The 8,709-nt window shown below is 37.9% G+C and overlaps 1 pseudogene; it reads right to left on the bottom strand.

Moving 5' to 3' along the window:
* Positions 1-6,387: 6,387 nt before the first annotated feature.
* Positions 6,388-7,012, bottom strand: LOC149192162 (protein DWD HYPERSENSITIVE TO UV-B 1-like; annotated as a pseudogene).
* Positions 7,013-8,709: the final 1,697 nt, after the last annotated feature.

Genomic DNA, 8,709 nt, shown 5'->3' with positions numbered 1-8,709 from the left:
GGACTCCAAGCGTAATTGACACGTTAGGACCCATTCATACAACAATCAATCGACAAGGGATAGAATACTTCTTTACCATTAAGGACCTTGCCATTGCAGCTGCTAAATTTCGATATCGGACCTCTAATCTGAAAATCTAACTCAAGGAACCATTTAATTACGAGAACTTTAAGTTAGCCAGTGATCGTTTGAGCCTCTATGGTGAACTTATTTTGAAGGCAGGGCCATCTTGGTTAGGATATAGGTTTCGGAGTCCAATTATGTGGCACCCTGCACCTGGATACCAAGCCCTATATGAGATGCCTGAGGGCTAGACAGGCCATGTTTTTGAACACCTAGTTAGGCATTATGGTTGTCGACCACCACATGAGATTCCGTCTCCAGCTTACTCTCTTACTGCCTTACATGTCAACTACAATGTTTTCATGAGGGCATGAAAAAGAGTAAGCAGGATGGTGTGTGGAGTACTGAAGAAGGTATTTTTTATTGATTATTTTGTCAACTTTTCTTTAAAGAGTTATAATCCCTTTTCATCATGAACTAGGTAATTAATAAGAAAATATGGCAAAATCTATGAGGATTGTATGTAATACAAGATAACTAATAATCGCCATTTTCTTATGCAGAAAAAGGGAAAAACGAAAGATTGTCATCCCAAGGAAAAAGACAGAGCAGAATTAACTGTTGTCCCTGTGGCAGGAAACCATATGTAGACACGGCAATCCAAACTAAAGCATATCATCCAAGGAAAGGAAAAGGAGATATCGAATCGGCACAAGAAAACAAAGGGATAACTAGAATTAACAGTTTAGCGAATCCCTCACGATCCTTTGATCCTGAGGGATCGCAATCTTAACTATTTTTGCATCAATGATATCCCCGCTCGGCTGTTATAAAAAGGGGCAGCACTGCTAGCCCAGGGGATGGGTTGTTGTTACTTTTATGTAATTTCTCGTTGTATTCAAAACTTTTATCATCGATTCTCATTGAGAAGTGATCCACTGTAACTCTGTTTTAATGCTTTAATATAAATTTGGTTGTTTTTCCATCTTTGATCCTGGAATAATTTCAAGCAGTGTGTCTCTGGAGGCTAAGGGCCGGGCCCTAGTGGAACACTTTCTCCTATACCATTATCTTTAGTTCGTGTGTGGTTTCCATTATCAGCTTTGATCAGTAATCTGGTGTGTTTTGTTATTTTATCTCAGCTCTGTTATATTTACAGTATCGCCTCTGTAACAGGAAAGTCGTATTGTTCATTCTGACTTTATAACATATTGTTGTTCCTTTAAGTCATTAATGTAACATTACTGTTCTTTATAGAATTCTATCATTGTTCAATTACAGAGTAACTGTGTTTTAATATTCTTAAGTTGGTATTATTGTATTCTTCTATAGTTTATACTCCGTTACGATTGCTGTTCAATTGACATTGCTATTCTATTATGAATTGCGACCATTATCGTTTATAACTGAGATCAATATTTGTGGTATTAGAGTCAAACTACTATTTCTCTTAATATCTATGTGTGTTGTGTATGTCATTTATTTTGGTACTGTATATTCACAATTGGCTCTAAGCGTTGTTCTATATTTCATTGCTAATTGGTTGTTGTTCCATTTCTATTTGCTGTCCAATTTATTCTTAGAGTAAGGATTGTTCTTTGATTCCTATAGGGTACGATTACTGCCTTCATTTTCTTAGCATAAGGTTTCGTTGTGTATCAAGACTAGTCGCAGTTTCATTTCCTAGTTGTTGTTTCAATTATAGTTGTTGTTCCATTTCCTGTTATTTGCATTGCCATTGCATTGAATGATATGAAACTGTAGTGAGCATTGACATTCGTTGTCTAGCTCCCAGATTGATGATCTGTTCCTCGATTGTCTTCAGTTACATCAGTTTACAAAGGGATGAGTCATTGTTACTATACCCTTGACTGATAATTTACTTAGTCTTCTGAATGCATGGTTTAGGATTTAAAGTGCTTTGCTGTAAGTAGATTTTCTTTTAGCATCCGTTTATTCTTGTATTTTCTTGAGCATTATACTACTAGCATTACTTTGACAAATGATTGCCTCAAAATGAGTACAATCTTTGAGATAACAAATCGTTCCTGGATTGACAAGTTAATGTGAGGTAATTAGAGTTGAAAAATACCCTTTTTATGACTTGACACCATTATGCTATGAATTATCCACAGAGTAAATCCAAGAAGGGATCCTCAAAGGGATCTGATGGTGAGGCACTGGCCTCATAGTTTGAGTTGGATTTCTCTCTTATCGCATGCATGGTTTCATCCATGGTGGGATGTGTGTTGTACCTACACAGAGGAGCTTCATTCCACATGTCAAGTGACAAGAATCCTTTCAGTACCTTGGAGGAGAAGGATCTCCAGATGCGGATCGAGATGCGCGATGATGGAAAGTATCATGTTTCAGGTGAAGGTACGGTTGTGTTTCAGAGGGAGCATGGAGCTCCTCTCACCCTGACTGATGTAAAGTATGTACCAGGTCTGAGGAAGAATCTTGTGTCTATTGCTATGCTAGAAGATAAAGGCTATGATGTAGTCTTTAGTAAAGGAAAGGTATTTCTAAGGCATATCGGCACTCGATAGACCAAGTGAATCGGGATTCAAGTAAAGAATCTCTGCAAGATGGAGGTAGATGATTGCGCTACATTGAGTTCCAAAGCTGAGATGGTGCAGAGCCAAGATGTTGGTGATCTATGGCATAGAATATTGCACCACTTGCACCATGGAGCCCTGAAGATCATGCAGCAGATTTCTACTAGACTTCCCAAGGGAAAGTTAGAGCAGACGAATACATGCAAAGGTTGTACCTTGGGTAAGTATGCGAAATCTTCCTTTCTGGATCGAGACAGTAGAGCTGGATCAATCCTTGAACAATTTCACTCAGATGCTTGTGGACCATTCTCTACAGCCTCCACCACTAAAAAAAGGTACTATGTTAGTTTTATTGATGATTTTTCTCGTAGATGTTGGATCTACTTTATGCAAAAGAAGGATCAGACCTTCTTGAGGTTTTGTGAGTTTAAAGCCTTGGTAGAGAAAGAATCTGGAAAGAAAATAAAAGCCTTGTGTAACGACAATGGTGGAGAGTATGTCTCCCAACGGTTTAAGGAATTCTACGCTGCAGAAGGAATTAAACGGGAGTTGATGGCACCCCATAACCCATAGCAGAATGGGGTGGCCGAAAGGAAGAACAGATTGATTATGGGAGCAGCTCGAGCGATGTTGCATGACCAAAGCCTACCACTGCATTTGTGGGTTGAGGCATGCAATACAGCAGTATACTTACATAACAAAAGCCCACACCGTATACTAGGAATGAAGACACCTATGGAGGCGTTTTCTGGGAGGCGACCAGATGTGAGTCACTTCTGAATCTTTGGATCATCAGTTTACTATCATGTGACTAAAGATTCCCAGAAGAAGCTAGATCCAATAGCTGAGTTTGGAATTCTTTTGGGGTACACTGATACACCCCACAACTATTGGGTGTACCTACCTACCAGTCAAAGGATAGTGGTACGCAAGGATCTGAATTTCGACGAGCAGAAAGCCATGCGAGTATCGCTTGAGAGGGAGCTCAAGTTGCATGCAGAGGAGGAACTTTTAATTCCTAAGGAGGAGGAGCCTCAGATTGATGCGGAGTAGCTACATGCAGAGGATCTGGGAGTGGAGACATCCACTCATGCTGAGACTTCTAGAGATGGATCGAAACACTCAACGGAAGCTGATAGGTTGATGCTAGACGTGCAGGAGAATATGGGACAGCCATCTTCCCAGTGTAGATAGAGGAGGTAACCCGAGTGGTACACTGGGTACATGGCCCTGGTTGGGGAGTGTGTAGAGTCTGAACCTTCTTCATTCAAGGAGGCAGTGGAACAACCAGTCTGGGTTGATGAAATGGTAGAGAAGTACGACTTTATCATTCGGAAAAGTGTGTCGGATGTTGTCACAAGACCTCAGGGACAGTCAGTGGTGAGTTCTAGATGGCTTTACAAGGTAAAACAGGTTGTTGATGGTAGTGTTGAGAAACATAAGGCAAGGTTTGTTTCCCGTGGTATCTCACAGTTTGAGGGGATTGACTACGATGAGACCTTTGCTGCTGTAGCAAGGTACTCATCTATCATCTCGATGTTGGAACTATCAGCTCAGATGGGTTTGAAGATTCATCAGATGGACGTGAAGACAACATTCCTCAATGGGAAGATTGAGGAGGAGGTGTACATTGAGTAGCCAGAGGGTTTCAAGACCTTCGATCGTGAGTCGCATGTGTGCTGACTCAAGAGTGATTTGCATGGGCTGAAGCAAGCACCCCGTGCTTGGTACACCATGATTGACAGCTATTTCACCAGGCTAGGCTTCACCAAAAGTGAAGCAGATGCAAACCTTTAACACATCATGGTAGAAGGTAAGCCATTGATCATTGTTCTTTATGTCAATGATCTGATTTTGACAGGTGATGATCAGTTGTTCCATTCTTGCAAGGAAGACCTTGCAAGAGAGTTCGAAATGAAATACATGGGTCTTATGCACTACTTTCTAGGCATGGAGGTGTGGCAGAAAGATGGTGAAGTATTTTTGTCTCAAGGCAAGTATGCCGATGAGATACTTAGGTGCTTTCACATGGAGAAGTTCAAGTCCATGCAGACTCCTCTAGCTGGGAACTAGAGGAAGGAGGATGCTACTTCAGGTGAGGTAGTAGCCGCTACTATTTATTGGCAGCTTGTGGGTTCACTTATGTATCTGGTGAACACAAACTTATGCTTTGTGGTGAACCAGCTGAGACAAGCTATGGTTTAGCCTACCAAGCTATTTTGGAAGGCAGCGAAGCATGTGCTGAGATACCTTAGAGGCACATCTCATTTCGGATTGTGGTACAAATAGACAGAGGGAGTGAAGCTTCAGGGCTTCACAGATGCGGATTGGGCTGGGATTCCATCAGACCAGAAGAGAACTTCTGGAGGAATCTTCAACCTTGGTTTAGCTGCAGTTTCCTGGTGCAGCAGGAAATAGAGATCAGTTGCACTTAGCTCAGTAGAGGCTGAATACATGGCTACTAGTCAGGTTGCATGTAATGCCATTTGGATGCAAAAGATTCTAGTGAGATTGTTTGGTCAGAGGATGTATCCAACTGTGATCTACTGTGGTAATCAGAGTTGTATCAAACTCTCTGACGATCTATATTTTCATGATAGGTCCAAGCACATTGATATCTAGTATCACCATCTTTGAGACTGTGTGGTCAAGAGGATCATGTTGTTGTTGTATGTTTCGACCAAGGAATAGGATGCAAATATTTTGACGAAGTCATTATCAAAATGCAAGTTCGAGTTCCACAGAGACAGGATTGGGTCACTGATAATCCCTTTCTTTTTTAGAGGGAGTGTTGAAAATAGCAACAATAAATGCTAAATTTAGCACTGTTATAAATAGAATTTTGAGATACCTTCCTATTTTGGTTAGTCCCTGAACTAAAATAGAGAATAAAATTCGAATTTGATCTTAGCAACTGTTTGTAAAATAATTAATGAATTCATCTTGAGTTAATTAGTTGTAGAAAATCAAACATGAAGTCTATGTGAAGACATGCAACAATTTCTCCATTGATTGAGGAATTTATCCCTCATTTAAAGAGATAAGGATGATTTGTAATTTGAATTGTAATTAGTTAGCTCAGTTAACTGAGTTAAGTCCAGTTAGATTAGTTGAAATAGTTTGTTGAACTAATTGTGAGTTCAGTTAGTTAATGCAAGCATGCATGTAACTGTTGCACTTCAGATAATTGAATATTCTCTCATAAATAACTCATGCATGTCAGTTCAGTCAGAGACCCAGTTGAGATCAGATGATGGGTAGTGTACTATCAGTTGCAGGAATATTCCATTGTGAATAACTCTTGCATGCAGAAGGAATAAATTCCTTGGAGATTGCGTAGTTAATTCTTCAGTTTAGTGAGTGTGTGATGAGGCCAATCACACAGGTGCCATCATTGGACCCCAAGAAAAACTGCGCAAGGAAATAGGAGGCTTGGAGAGCTGAGGGAAGGCATATCTTATGTCTATTCAATCTGTGAGCTGTATTGTTTGATTGCAGAGAGAGCAGGATAGCTTGTGAGCTAATTCTTTCTGTAATCTGAACATATTTCCACTTGTATGATAATACAAAGATTGGGGTTTTAGGTTGAGTCTTTCCCCGGGTTATTATTATGTGTTCATATGTGATTGATTTCTCTTTCTCAGTTATATGTGTTCTATTTGATCTTGCTCATATTCGATTAACCTTCCGCAAAGTTTGTTGTACAAGTAGATCTTGTATTTTTCTTTAGTATATTGCATAATCTGTTGATCTACAATGAGAATTTCTACAAATGCCCTGTGTCATTGCAACACAAGAAATTCAAAAAACAAAGCTCCAATAATGAGGGAAGTATTAATAATGCAGCCATTTTTGTCTACAGACATGCTAATTAGATAAAATTTGAAGTCCATATTAGGTTTGTGAATTTCTAAAAATTGTCCCGTCATGTTTAGTTTCCTCTTATGACAGGAAGTCGAGTTCAAAATCTGGCATGGCAATCCACTTTCCAAAAGATTGCTAAGAGAATTTTTGCCTAGAGAACATCTTTTAAATCAACTGAATAGAATTTGGGGCCAATATAACACATCAGAGTCAATATTCCTTTACCAATGATAGTAATACATTGTGAGGTATGAAGTACTTTTGATAAATTTACCAAAGAAAATACTTTAATCAGAGGAGAAAATTCATTTTTTATGAGCTTTTCAATATTGATCTACGAGATGCATGCTTCATTTTAGAAGTTTATCCTTGGAAAAATCTAACAAGATGGAATTGTTTGGAGTATAACCATAGTTCTTGAAACTATCAGTATACCAGTTTTCCAAAATGCCAATCTCAATTGATTGTCCTTGACAGATGAGAAATCTTGGATTTGAGAGTTCTAGATTCAGGCAATCACACACCATCTAATCTCACAAGTAATTGATGAATTAAAATGGAACATATATTTAAAAACCATCATTGAATTTCATCACTAGATAAATGGAATACCCAACCAATTTTATGTCATACGGAAATGAAAATAGATATGCTAGAAAATTGGAAGATCATAATTTAAGTTATTCTCTCTAAACAAAGTTGTCTCGTATATATCTTTCACTATTTCCACTTTCACCTAGTTATGTTTTAATTCTCTTCATCTCATCGCATGAAACATCCTCAATCATCTTCCATCCTCTCATAGTTCCTTAACATGTTGAGCAATGGATTCATAGGCAAAGTCGAACCATTGCAATTGAAAAATGGTGGTGAACACAAGCTCTGTTAGTTTTATAAAATAGACCTCATTTTGTTAAACACATAGCATGCATTCTCTAACTTGTGAAGGAATGCATAGATTATCACCAACCAAATTTTAATACATGTACCTTGCTCTTATCTACATATGGCCAAGAGGGTATAGGCTTGCTCCAAAGATTTCATGTCTTTGCAGGATTGCAAGAGAGAAGTGAATTAGATAGGATAATTTGAGCTTGTATTGGACCATGAGACAACATTTCTTCCAACCATTTTTTCAAGCACTTGGCATAAATGTAAACCGTAATGGTCCCTAAACCACGTCTCTCTCCAACATTCTATTAAAAAAAATTTCTTGTACCTCCTTTAAATTGCCATTTCAAAGTGTATCCAACAATTATTAATGTGTATGATAATACACTGCGTTTAGACGTTATGTCAAAAAGTTGTTTTTCATTGTATATTCTTTCATATTGTGTATGTGTATCCCTTATTGCATTACCAATAGTGATCTAATATAGAAAACCATTTAAGATATAGACCCACATCTTTGTTAGTTGTTGTGCAAGGCTCACATATGCCCTGGAAACATTGTTGGAGATAGATTGTTTCCAGCAATCACTGTATTCAACTATATTCGATGAGATCACTTCTCATAGAGGCATTAACTGAATGAAATCCACATCCTCATTGAGAGATACAGAGAAATATTTTGGCAATAATTTACAGCCAATTGAAATGCTTGTCAATATTTTAATGATACATTCTGCAACTATTGTTTCTACTCTCTATTTTTTTCCCATCTACTATTGTCGGAGGATGCAACTAAAATATTTTTTAACTTTAAGCATTTTGATCTTTGTCATGTAGTGATGTGTGAAGCAACAACTTAACGTGCACTATTCCGTATAATATTGGAAACTGAACAAGGTTTGAGATTTTGTATGTTTTTCTAATTTTTCCCAACTAAGTTATAAATGGTCAAATGGATTGAAAGAAACGTTTTTTTGGATGGATTTTATGATACATATTTAAGACTTGTTGTATTGATTTTCATAGTAAGGACTTGTCATACAATCAAGTCAACTAAGGCATCCCCTTCAAAATTGTGTTTCTACAGGTGGATATTCTATAAGTATGAAAGTTTCTAGAGCTAAGTTGTGTTCTAGTGTCTTATACCATCACTGATCCATCTTCCATCTATAATATATTATGCTAGTGAAATACAACAAGTATCATAACTTTTTCATTAAATAGTTAAGAGATATGACATCATGCAGGTTGGCTAAGTATTTAGTTAGTTGCATGGTATGTACCATCCAAGGAATGGTATTAAATTGCTTGTTTTTGTTGTCAGCCTAATTTG

The sequence above is a fragment of the Pinus tabuliformis genome, chromosome 2_2, assembly GCF_031772625.1.
Source record: "Pinus tabuliformis cultivar Carrire ecotype Pingquan chromosome 2_2, CPIR1, whole genome shotgun sequence".
Taxonomy (NCBI): Eukaryota; Viridiplantae; Streptophyta; class Pinopsida; order Pinales; family Pinaceae; genus Pinus; species Pinus tabuliformis.
This window is presented reverse-complemented; position numbering and strand designations above follow the sequence as displayed.